Genomic DNA, 13,481 nt, shown 5'->3' on the forward strand with positions numbered 1-13,481 from the left:
TCACTGAAAGCTGCCCGGGGCAGCAATAGCCTCACACCAGAATGAAGCTCCGAGTGCTTTGTGCCAGGCAGGGACTACCTTTTATACAGGATAGCTTATGTTCATTTTGGAAGGGGTGAGGGAAATAAAGCTATTGAGAAAACAGCAGTCTGGAGGGAGACAAGATTAATTCTGAGTGAATCACACATGTTTCAGGGATTCAGGGTCTGCAGACAGAGAAAAACCAAAAAGCTTCAGACCTAGTGTCTGAAAATCAGCTCAGCAAAGCATTTGAGTTTGGCTGTTTATCTGGGACTGGTGTTTTCAGAAACCAGGGTTCTCTCTGAGCATTACCTCAAATAGTTGAGGATACCAGAACAGCCAGCATGCAACAAATTGGTGAGAAAATCCTGTTTCCTAATACGAAAATGTTTTATTTGAATTTTGTGATCATTGCTAATAGAGCTTCAGGTTTAACACACCATTTCCTCTAAATGTATGTGTTCAGATACATAAATGTTAATTCTGACCTTTGTCTACTAAGTACATCTAATTTTCCTCACATATTTCAGTCACCTATAACAAATTACCCATCCCTTCCAATTCTCTATGTTCAATGTCCTTCTAAAGATGCCCAGAAGAGGAAAAATAATGCTGAGGAGTAAAGATATGCCAAATTGATTTCAGATTTGGGAGCGATGCCACATTGTCTAGATTGTGTCTTTAGGAAAAAAAATCTACAAAGAGGAAAATAATAAAACACCCTCAAACCAAACTTGTGATCAGTTTTTTTTATCAGGGAGGAATTTTCTAGAGGCTTTCAGGTTTGCTATTTGCTGGCCCACAGAAGTATCACTTTTTCTAGGTCTTGCTTAGCATTGAGAAATCACAAAATCCCATGAAGCTCAAACTCTTCAACGTGGAGCTCCAACCAGCAGCTCACTATTAATAAAACAGCTGGCAACAGCTGCAGCTCCAACCTCCTGTCAGAGCTGGGGAAGGAAGGCTCTGCAGAGCTCCAAGTCCCCTCTCCTCTGCACTTTCTGCAGCCTCTCTCTGTGGGATGGTTGGATCCTGTGGGAGGAACCTCCTGCCTTCCTTTGGGACCGTGCTGGGGCCCTGCTGGGTAACCCCAGCCCAACATTCTGCTGGGGCTGAGCCCTCCCAGCTCTGGGAGCATCTCCTCACCTCCTCAGAGGCCACCCAGCCATGGGTAACACACAACGGGTGAAGCAAATTCTCATGGTCTTGTCCTCAGATGATTTCCAGTCTACATTCTAATAAATCTCATTTCTTTCTCAGCACAGCCTCGTGGCTGTTAGAGCTTTGCTCAGGCTGGGAGCAGATCAAACATTTCCCAGCTTTCCTGGAAGGGATGCAAACAGCATTCATGCTAAATATGAATTTTGGGTCAAGACTTGGAGAGTTTTGAGAGTTTTCTTCATATGCTTAGAATCAAGACTCTCAGCATATATGACAACAATTGATTTAAGGATTTAAGGCTGACTTAAGAAATCATGAATGACAAGAGAGACAGAGCAGACGGAATCATTAGGAATGACAAAACCAGGAGCATTCCCAGCTATCTTGCGTGATGCTTGATTAATAATTACAGACAACTTTGGTTAAAGAAACCCTGTGCTTAAAGATTAACATGTATTTATTCTAACATATTTTTATTTTTACATGTGAGTGCCAGTTGTTTTGAATGGGGCTCATGTTTTCTGACACATCCCCTACAAACTGAGCACCCAGAGAGCCAAGTGGGCTCTCCTGACTCTTGGTGTTCCCAGGGCCATTTTAAGTGCCAAAACATCATTGTGAGGATTTAAAGATAAAAACAAAAAGCTTTGAGGAATGTAGTTTAAAGCCACAATCCTGTAAATGTCTTACTGTGAATTTCTTTTACTAACACAGACGATAGATCTATTAAATAATTTCCTCCTTGCAAATGCTAAGAATAGTTTAGTCCCAAAATGGTATCTTTGATTTATTTAAAGATTTCTGTCTAAGTCCTGGGGATGTACATTTTCTGAAGGAAAAACAAACAAACAAACAAACAAACAAACAAACCAAAATAAAAGATAGGCTATTTCAGCAACAAGGAAAATTATTATTTGGGTTTAAGACTAATTCTGAAAGACAAATTTAACTGAAGTGACTCAGGTGGAATCAGAGGTCTGGTTGAAAGCCCATAATGAACGTCTGAGAGTTGTGCCAAAGACTGCTTTCCATCAGCTCAGTGTGGATCCAAATCCCTTGGACACTCCAGAAGAAAAATTATCTGTTTGATCAGCAAAAGCAATGGAGAAATGCTGCTTCTTATTTGTTGGTGTCTCTTGGATGACCTTTTTTAAAAAAAAACCCTCAACTAAATCACACTGAGGTTTTAACTGTCGTAAAATTCATTAGGCTGGGGAGGATATGAGAGGATCATTAAGTTCATGCCAAAGCAGAGTTCCGAAGTTATTAAAACTATTACTGGGAATATCAGAAATTAGTCTCTTGCATCTGACTATTTTCAGGAAAACATACAGGAATTTAATTTTCTTTTTCTTTTAGGACTTCTAACCTATGATAGACTGAGTTTAAGTCTGCCAATAGGCTCAGGGATTTCTAGTGGAGGAAAACACAGACAGAGAGACTGAGTAATCTATAAAAAATAAGTAAGAATTCCTATAGAAAACCAGACTGTAAAACTCCCTGTATTTGTCAGAAGCGGTCAGACATTTTTTTAGAGTGAACCAAAAGGTTTTAAAAAGATTTCCAAAGACTCAGTTCCCAGTATTTGGCAATAGTTAGGCTTCTTTAGTCCTGTCCCCAAAAACCCTGGGGACTGAGAACAGGAATGTCACCAGGAGAGCAGAGCACTGCCTGTAGTTAATGCCCTGTACCCCTGCTGCCAGCAGTGCTGAGGGAGAGCACAAGCAAAGCAAGACCAGGAGACTCAGCTCTAAATATAAATATCTGCATGAATAGATGAGTTAACTTCTCTCTATTCTGCCTGCACAGAAAATCAGCCTTACTGGGCCCTGCAGGCCAGCCAGCTATTGCAAGAAATGCACTGTACTGCCTTGCAGCACACAAATACCTGAAATGCTGTTCCTGGGCACAGAGCCACGACATAGCTCCACATCCCTGGACTGGAATAATACTGAAATTAAAATAGGTGATATGAGTGAGATATTTAATTTTTCAAAAGCTCTGGCATTCCCCAAATTAATGAAACACTCTTGTGGTTTGGCTAAGGTAAATACAGAATCAAACACAGCCATCAGGGTTAGCAAAGCAGAAATATCTAACTCCCAACACATGCTGCAACAGAGTACACATTAATTCATACCCTCTTAAAGGCTCAAGGAAGAGACTCAGATTTTCTGGAACTTGTGATTTAATTGTGAACTGAAGGCTAATATATTCTTTAGAATAAAGAAAAAAAGTCTCCAAGCCCCTCAAGGTTTTTTTTGCTTTTCAGCAATCCTGGTCTTACCAATCAGTGTGTTCAAACCAACTTAAAATATCTCCTAGTAAAACAAACCACAAAGCAGCACTCCTCCTGCTGGACCAGCAATCTTTCCCTATTTGTTTAAATTTGACAATAAACTCATCATCAACTGCAGAGGATAGTAAGATAGAGCAGGTAAAGGACCAGGATCAGAAATTCTATTATTAGTTTTCTCAGTGTAAGACCTAAGAGGGACAACAGACGTATTTTTGCTCCAGCTGGTTCCTCAGAGGAAATCTGGGAAACCAAAAAGTAAGAACAAAAAGATGAAATAGAAAGAAAAGAGCTTCACAAACTAAGCCAGTAAAATACAAATAGACTACCAGGAAAAAGATGTTCAGAAAGAAGATAGATAGAAATGTGTAGGATGTCCTGTGAAGAGGTGAAAAATCTCAGTGTTACAGATACATAAAGATAGACCTGGATGAGACAATGCCCTTGAAATTCTCACTCTAGGAAAAAAACTTTTTTGTTTTCTCAGCTGTGCTAGTGCCACTGAGGGAGGGTGACACACAGGCAAGGAGGATTCAGGTCTACTCACATTTGAATGGTGAAAATGCTAAAGCTTCAAGATCTCTCTTGTTCAGAAAACTCTTATTATTATTATTGGTAATACAGCATGAGCCAGAAAAAGCACAGCTTGACAAAGAGAGACCAAGCTGAGCTTGTGGATAGGCAGAGGAATCCCTGCTCCTTACACTTAAACCAACAAAAAACCTCCCCACCAAAAATTTCTGGGAGAGATGAAACACTGTGGTGAGGAATGGCACTGTGTGAAACCCCTGTTCCAAGGGGAGCTGTGTTTCAGCAGCCCAGCAGCAGCAGGAGCTCAGCACAGCTGAGCAGGGCATGGATCAGGGATCCAGGCTGGGCTGCTGGAGGGTGCCCAGTGCTGCCCTGCAGAGCTGCTGTGCACAGAGGGCAATTCCCTGCACACCCACCTGTCCCAAAGGCAGGCCTGCAGCACCAGTGTGGCTCTCAGATTCAGTCAAAGAGAGAAACAGGAGTTTCTAGCCAGGCAGAAGCCTGGGAAAGAGCTGGAGAGAATGTAAATAATTCTTTATATCTCTTGTTATTCACATTGTTTATAGTTAAGTGCTATCACTGTGCGTCAAGCACTCTGCACCAATGTTATGGGTTGTTTTCACTTCAGGACCAATGGAGTTGGTCCTCATGAAGCTCTGTATAAAAGAGCAGTGTATTTTGAATAAACTGGAGTTTTGCTCTCAGCAGCCTTCTGGTCAGAGTATCTTCATTCCTGTCCTGCCTCGACAGCGACACACCAGGACCAGGGAAACCCACTGCAGGGCTGTGCTGCTCCCCTGAGGCACCTCCATGGCAGTGGCAGCATCCTGCTGCAGGACACACACCATGCCAGTGAAATGGATGGGGAAATACGAGGAAAATCTGCTAAATTTGCTGCAATGGACTGACTATATGAGAGATGTTTCTTTCCTGGTAATAAAAGTTGCTCCTACAGAATTCCACTCTTCTTTTTTATTTTTTAATTTTTTTAAAATTTTATTTTCAGTACAGCTACAGCTTCTTAATGGGGTGACAGACTATGCTGTCTATATTAGTCAGCAGTGGAGCTAAGAGAGTTGCTTTGCCTGGTGATGCCAAGCCTCAGTGTAATTTCTGCAGACATCCTCATCTGAAAACACCTCAGGTGACAGTTTGGCAGGCACGCTGGCATTTCCAGCTGAGTCCCTGCTCCTCCTCATTGAACTTCAGCACTGCCTAAAGCCACTAAATGAGACAGAAACCCCTCCACAGTAGGAAGGATAGAAACTATGTGAGGACTATTCTGTGTCTCTGTGCCTTGATAAAGCAAATAAATTAAATGGGGAAGGTGAAAAGGAGACACAGAGAGTGTGACCATCTCTGGTCCTCGGCAGGACACAACTTTCTGGCACTCTCTGGCCAGGACAGAAGGGATGCTGGAGTCAGAGCTGCTGTCCCAGCCCTGCATGGCTGCTCCAGGGTGGCACCCACAGCCCTGAGGGTCACATCTGTGTTGGGCTGAGCTTTTACCTCTATCTGGTTGCTCACTGCACTTGCTGAGCTCACAGGTGAGAAAACACTGCTCTCACACACTTCTATGAATGCTGCATTCTTGGCCCCACTGAGCGAGGATCTTGCTTTAGAGACCTGACAACCCAAGTCAGGCCTCTCTCTAATCTTCCTATTCTCCTTGAAAAGCAAATGCATTTCTATCTTTAGAGACCACAGAGAGCACTCACTCCAGCCTCCTGGTTCCCACTTGGTGCAGATACTTTGAAAGACTAACTTCTGTTAATTAGAAAAAGATAAAACAATTCAGGCTGCACTGCACCTTGCAAGTGCAGGTCTTGCCCTGGCCACTTGCAAAGGGGGAGAGACTTTGGAAGTTGATTTACCAAACACGTTCCCTGACTGTCACTAGAGTTAAAGCAGACCCCATTTATTTTCCATGCTTTCTGCAGGCTATGTTCCCAGTGAAAGGAAAGGAGCATATTGATAACAGCAGGCTCTGTCACAGGGGAGGATCGAGAATCACCCACGCGTTGCCTTGAAAACAAACAACCCCCAAACAATTGATCAGTCACTGCTAGTACAGAGGCAGTCTATTATGGATAAAAATACAGGTGGAAAAAATTCATCAGGGATGTGCAAATACCTTTATTTAAATTCAGGTGCAGTAAAGCAAGCTTTGCTCCTATAAACAGGAGTAGTGGATTATGGATGCGTTTCTCTCAAGTCCTGGCAGAGAGGGAATGCATTTCCAGGCTAGGGGAGCCAGAAAACTGAGTGATTTCCCTGTCGAGGCTGGGATTTCTGAGATGGCTTAACCTGACTGCCAGGAAAGGTGGAGGTGCATCACAGACTGCTGCATAAATTGCTGCTCTGGCTCCCCGTGTGCAACCTGAGCACAGCCCCAGGTGAGCTCTGCATCCCACAGCCCAGCAGCACTGCAGGGCCCCTGCCAAACTCAGCACCCTTGGAGCAGCTGTGCAGCTCAGTACCAACTGCAAACCAGCCGTGCTCAGCCTCAGCAGCTCTCACTGGATATGTGAAGTATTAAATTAGTTTAAAAAACACAAATTTGACAGAGCAGCCTATGGAAAAGACACAAGGAGGGATATGAAAGACATCTACGTGTGCATATTTATGTATGAAAAAGAGAGAGTGAGAGCAAGGCCACTTCAGCTCCTCACCTCAGCCATCACTACCAGTTCCTTCCCCACCTCTTGCAGTAGGTGCCCATGTGTGTGATGCACTTCTCAAAGGAAAGACTGACTCCCTTGTTGACACACTAAACCCGACTCAATATTGTCCTAGAATCAAGCAGACCTTGATCTGAATAAAGAAAGATATTAGCCAGACTTTTAAATCCAGAGCTAACAAAAGAGAGTGGCCCACATTGCCTTTTGGTTTTACTTTACCCTTTCCAGCTATGGGCATACAATACAATGTCCAACTTTAATTTAGTCTCTGCACTTAATTTAGTCACTGCTTACCTTGATTTTCACATCATTGCTTTGGGAATCCTCAAGGCTTTCTCAGCAGAACGATAAACTTTGAATGGCAAAACCAGACCATGGTTGTACAGCCCTGCCAATTTCTTACAGATATTTCTGCCTAGGAGAGAAAACACCACAAAATATCTCAGATAGAAAGGAATTGTGTCAAGAATTTACTCATTTCCTTGCAATAGAAAAGGGGAATACAGAGAACTTGAATTTCAAAAACTCAGGTAAACAACAATAACTAAAAGCACTGAATATTATTCAAGCCTCAACTCAAAAAAGTGAAAGAAAAATGTCAGCATTTTGACTTTTCTTCTCACTCATGGCCATGCAGAGCTCCCCATCTGTGCTGGCTGACCTTGGGCAGTTGCCAGCCACCCACCCAGCTGCTCTCCTCCTGCCCTCCTCAACAGGAGCTTTGGGAACCCATCTATGCAACAAACAGTTTACACAGCTCGCAGTGCTGAGTACGACCCAAATTACAAACTGTGTGAAAGAAGAGTAGGGTTGCCATAAAGCATCATCTGTACACACACAGCCAAAGCCCTCCCTGTGCCTGTTCTGGGGGCTCTAACCCTGAACTCTGCACAAGGAATTCCTCTGTGGGTGGAACAGAGGTCTTGCATTGGAGGCTGAGTTTGAAGCAGAGTTAGTTCATACAAGGGAGAAAGTATGATCCATCTCAAAGTGTGGCTGGTTTCAGAATATATAAAATCTATGTAGATAAAAAATTATGGAAGTGACAGAGAGAGAGAACATCTTCAGTGTGGAGAATGAGAACAAAAATGCCTTATAGTTTGCTACTCAGAAGGCATTGGCAGAATACAGTGGGTTTTGTTGTAGCCCTTAATTATTTGGAGTTGATTTTTTTTTAACTTTAAGAACAGCAAATCAATATAAAATAAGACCATGCCTACAAATGGAACAAAAAGAAATTCATTACCTTCTATTCAATTAGGAAAAGAAACACACAGTCTGCCAATTTTTTTTAATGCTTACTATTTTCAGTCCTAGAAGTTTTTCCAGCAATATCAACGTCATCAAGCAATGCATGACATCAGCTGGTGACCGCTTATACTTTGGTGCAGGCAGATGATATATATCAACTTTCCCTGCTTGAACTCCATTCCATCTCTCTCTCTGCAATATCAAAACAGAAAAGTACAAAAAGCTATTGCAGTAAAAGTCAATATAGGGGAAAAGCAGGTTATCCACTTTAGCTGAGAGAACGGGGTCCCTGATGAGTAATCACAAGTCAGCAAATTCTGGGATGGCTTCCAAAGGCACAAGTAGGTGCTGGGGCTCATAAGCCAAAGGTAGTCAATAGCTTGATTGCACCACTCCTTAAATAGTGACAGTCCCCCTGAGCTGAGTTGCTGCTCAGGCTGGAGAGGCCATTTCCCTCTCCAGTATCTCTAACATCCTCTCTTTCTTCAGATGTAGGGATGCTGGACACCCCATCAGCCTTGTGGATCTGCTCCTGGTCACCAAGTGCAGGGTAAGGAGGTGCTGCAGGCAGTGCCTGTGGGCTGCAGCCCCTGTGCTGGCTGGAGCAGGCACACCAGGAATGTGGGACACACACACTGAGCCATTAACACCACGAGTCTGTCCCCTGAGGACACACAGGGACTTCAGGGACACCTTTGCTGCTATTTGCTGGTACTCCTTAGTCATGGCATGCCTGATAGAGGAGCGTCATTTGGTGCCTTTTGTCCTTGGTGCAGAGCTTTTTGTAAAATATAAAATCTCCTTGTAAAATTATTTGTTTGAAAACGGGATTTTAAAATAAAGATGGGAAAACCAAAATAAAACCATCATGAAAAAAAACAAAAACAAAAGCAAAATCTCCCTTCTGCCTGCCAAATCAGCCTTGCCTGGCTAACAGTGAGGTCATTCTTTGTTTTGGTTCAGACAATTTATTTTCCAAGAGCTATACTGTACACAGAGAGACTTCATTCACACATGCAATTAAATATTGCTTTCCTGAACAGAAGTGGCCACACAGAGCATGCTGTCAACACATCCCTGCAAGATTTCTCCAAGAGTTCAGCAGAATAATTAGCTTTGGTACCGTTGCACAGTAGTTTTTATCTATCAGAGTTTTATCTTGCCTTCTCTCAGTGGTGAGTCTGAGAGAAATTCTGAACGTTTGCCTCATGGGTCTAATCATCTTATTGATGCTCAAAGCGTTTAAATGTGATCTGCAGCCCCTTCACTCTTTGACATTCCAGTTCTTAAAAAAAGTCAGATATTTTGGCAGGTGCTTAGCTCAGACTTGTTCTTTAGGCTATAAGGCTTTTGCCTGTCTAATTAGCTGTGGCAAAAAGCTGAGAATGTTGACAATCTGGGGATGTGAGGTAATAAAAAATAGATTATTTACCAGCAGCAAATTAAGCCCTCTAAGAACCAGTGCGATGAGTTGTGCCCCTGTGACAATTCCCTGCAGCAGATAGATACCACTCTCTCCATCTGTCTGTCTTGTGCGCAGCGTACCTGACGGCGTGTTTCTAATCTATTTTCCCATGCACAAGAATTGATCCACCAAAACCTTCCGAGACTGAAGAGAGTAACCTTTCTGGTGACAGCAAGCAAAATCTGTCTGCTTCCAAAGATGATTTTTCCCAGTTTCCTTTGGGGCAGTGCAAATAATTGGCCAGAGTCACCAAACGCTGTCCGGGACTGGAGGAGCAGGGTAGTTGTGCTTCAGGTTTGGGCTGGCAGGCAACAGCATGGAGGAAAAGGCAGCTGTGGGTGATGGACGAGGTCTGGCTCCTCAGGAGCAAGGAGAAGCAGCACTCAGGATGTGCCTGCTCTGCTCCATGGCAGGGCCTGCCTGGCTCTGGCTGTCGGGGAGCTGATGCTGCTGCGGGGCCAGTGGGACAAACAGCAGCCCAGACCTGGAGGCAGAAAAACCCTTATCACAGAAGTGAGCAATGGAGGTGCCACGACTTCTTGCCTAAGCACACGGACAGCAAGGCAGAAGGGCATGCAGGTGCTACAGAACATGTTCAGCCTTTTAAAACCAGTCTCTGAAGAAGGCTATTAAAGACAGTGGCTCATTAGAGTAGCTACTTTTATTTCAGCCAGTTTACTCCTAATGACAATCTGCCTTGGATTTACTCATTTTTTACACCACACTACTTTTTAAATTCCTCTCCCTGAATGTATTTTAAGGAATGGGATTCTGAAGTGCTTTTTGGTTTACTCAAACCAGGATATATGGATATGGGAGGATAGTATATGCAACATACACTGTCCTCTCATCCATATTTTTTTAGGAATGGATTAGCCACACTTTCCTGGATGTTTTCCCCACTATCTTGTTAGCATAGGCATTAGACAACCCTTCAGGTCCTCCTGTAATAGTCTGATGTCAAAAGAATGGCAGTAAAACCTCTCTGGGTTACAATACTTGCTGTTATAATATCCCTTACCCTTGAAAATGCTGGATCCATCTTTGGATCCAGTGACTGGTCACGGATTTCAGGTTTCATGCTGCAAAGAGTCCCAGAAGTCCAATTCTTTGTCAATGAGCTGTTATTGTAAGAATATTATTCTGCTTCTTAGGGAATTTGTTAATCAATATGGGTAGAGCACATGATGTTGCAAAGCTCATGCACTTCATTTCTACGGGGAAACAGAAGTGACACCAGACCTTCCTTTGGAATGGTCACACCAAGGTAAATAGAGCACTTCAGTGAAGGATACATGGATATGGATATTCTGCCTTTTGAGCAAAGACTGCAGATTGTGCAGCATTTCCAGCTGTACCAACTCCCTCATGTTTTGGCTTGTCTCATCATCCTCAAAAGCTAAATACGATGTCAAGGTTTATTGAGAAGATCACAAAGCAGTTTGCATTTCCTAACAGCTGGGGATGTCTGAATGAATTCAACAAACTGACACAGACAAGTTAAAACCCCATTCACACATCTATGCTAAAAGCTAACAGAATTTACTCCAAGGTTTGGTCTGAAAGTTATGCAGCTAAATCCTTACAGAGATGGGCAAGAAAGCAAAGTGCAGTTTCTCCCATCCAGGTAAAAGGCTGAAAGTATCAGGAATCTCATGAGTGTGATTATTGCTGAGAGGCTGTCAGTTCAATTTTAGAGATCAAAGATGATCTAGAAACATTCTGTAGCTCTGTTCTGTAAGCAGTGTGCGAGGAACAGATAGGTATGCTTTATTTTAGCAGATTTCAGAAAGGGATTGAATATTTTTGTGGAACAGGACATCTATACTAACAAATAAGAACATTTATAAAATGTCCATGAGTAGACTGGGCACAAACCCCACAAAAATAAGTACAAGGTTTTTTCTGTTGATTTCTAAAGGCTTGTGCTGAATGCTAATGGGCATCAATTAATATGAAGCTTTCTCTACAGATAAGTTACCCATAATTTTCTGCCAGTAAAGGTTGTTACACCTCAAACCACTTTGTTCTTTAAAGCAAAGGAGCTGAGGACAGACAAATTTTAATCTTTAGGAAAAAAAATATTTTACTTAATAATATATGGTATTTTGTTAGATATTTACTGGAATAAATTTCACTGAATCTGCTGTCTCCCTGGTGATCACAGTTGGTAGTAACTATTACAAGCACAGAGAACATGTGAGCATAAAAAATTCCTCTTTGATTTTCAGCCTTTTCTTCTTGAAAATACTAGAAAAGACTGAAAAAACTAATTTTCCAATATTACAATTAATTTGAAAGGAACTTAAGGACATATGTGTGTTTTGTAAGGCTTTTAAAACAAATACTGACAATGAACTTGGCAGATTTTTAGAATGGCTCAATATAGAGAGAGACAAAACATTAAAAGAAGCCTGTGCAGTTTAGAAAGAGAAATAAAGTGTATTCCATTATATCTCTTTCTCCTTCCAATATCTAACACCACGTTATACTGCACTGCAGAAGCGAATACTGAAGCAAATTACCTGTCAAGGGGATTTTCTCAATAAATAATTGAATTCAGCTTTCAAGGAGGGCCTAGGCTGGGACATTTTCCCCAACTGCAACGGTGCCTTGTTCTGTGCCCTGTGACTGCCACTGAAGCACCAAATCTCCATCAGGGAGACAAAGACTTGGGTAGGGAACAAATGTGGAATTAAGGAAAAAAACAACAAGAAGAGAGAGGGAAAAAAAGGTGGTTTTATTCTGGCTTCTTGAAGTTATGACTGTTCACGTTCATCTGATGCCTTCTGATCTGATACATACTCATGAGGGGCAGGGCTATCAGATCAAGTCCTCTCAATCTCCAGTACAGGAAACCTCAGTGAGGAAAGAGGTCTTGGTAAGGGGCAAACAACAGCCTGACACTCCATTTGTTAGGCACAAAGAGTTCCTACACAAGGGGAAGGTGTAGAAGGTGGGCAGAAATTAGAATGCAATACAAGCTTGGGAAGGAGCCTGCATGGTCCTGGGCAGCAGGGAACCCAACCAATGGGATATAAACCTATGGAAAAGCAGACTTCATTAGCTGCACTGCTCATGGAGCTGCATGTTTACAATTTGGGAGGAAATGGGCTGAAACTGAAACATCACAGCAAAAAAAAAATGGGCTTTAATGCAGGGTTTATAATGGGTTCATAAAAAAATATAGTTTCTTAAATGTCCTGGATACAATTACAGCCATCATGCCCTCAGTGCAGCAGGTATCCACTGAGCAGGATGCAGAGCCTCCATACTGAAGGTACTTTGGTTTAAATTGCAGCAGAGTGGTCAAGTTTTGCCTGTGGGGGAAAACTGTCAGGAGGGCACTGCCTGGGCTGACTGGGAAGGTGCAGCACAGATGTTCTGGGAAACTCAGACCAGTGTCTGGAAACTCACAGGCAGGGCTGTGCTCCTGTTGAGCCAGGGAACTTGAGTTGAGTGGGAATAATTCCATCATCAGGGCTCTTAATTCATTTGGGCAAATTTGAAATAGTTTTGCCTGACTGAGATAAGCTGCCTCAGCTTTTCGCTCTGTGTCTTTCACAGGTGCTTTACAAACAGCAGAGAATAAAACAGTAGCTCCTGAAGAGTTATTTGTGACTCAACGGGATCTAAAATGTTGTCTCTATAAAAAGCTTGTGCTGTCCCTTCAGCAGAGCAGTACCTGCCCAGACAAACCACCAGGTTCCAGATTACAGTGGGGATTCTTCATCTACCAATAAGTGAAACTCACTGGGGGAGGTTTTTGGTGTGATGCACTGAAGAGTCACTCATTCCTGCTGATTTTGTGCTATGTGGCCCATAACTACTCCTTTTGAGTTCTTTGTTTTTTAAATTTCATAATTCCCAGGTAGCTGTTTAATCTGGCTGTTGGCCATTTTTCCATTTAGCATGAACAGTTTTGGACAGAACTTTTCAAGCTGGTAAGAGCACTTGTGGACTGGAGACACACACACAGTAATTACACTTACATTCCTATTTTCCTGGTGCTGTTTTCCTGTCCCTTTGCCAAGGGTGGGCTGAGCTGGCACTGTACCTTCAGTAGGTGCCCCGA

General features: G+C 42.7%; 1 long non-coding RNA gene across 3 annotated transcripts in view; it reads right to left on the reverse strand.

Annotated features, from left to right (window-relative positions):
* LOC140685113 (uncharacterized) overlaps nt 1-13,481 on the reverse strand; it is a 255,290-nt gene that overhangs the window by 47,723 nt on the left and 194,086 nt on the right. For all 3 annotated transcript variants that reach the window (XR_012058329.1, XR_012058327.1, XR_012058328.1), the window contains exons 2-3: nt 7,993-8,133; nt 6,985-7,105 (exon numbers count right to left, since the gene is read on the reverse strand). This is a non-coding gene — a long non-coding RNA (uncharacterized lncRNA). The remainder of the gene's footprint in view (nt 1-6,984; nt 7,106-7,992; nt 8,134-13,481) is intronic.

Source organism: Taeniopygia guttata, chromosome 14 (genome assembly GCF_048771995.1).
Source record: "Taeniopygia guttata chromosome 14, bTaeGut7.mat, whole genome shotgun sequence".
NCBI classification, from domain to species: domain Eukaryota; kingdom Metazoa; phylum Chordata; class Aves; order Passeriformes; family Estrildidae; genus Taeniopygia; species Taeniopygia guttata.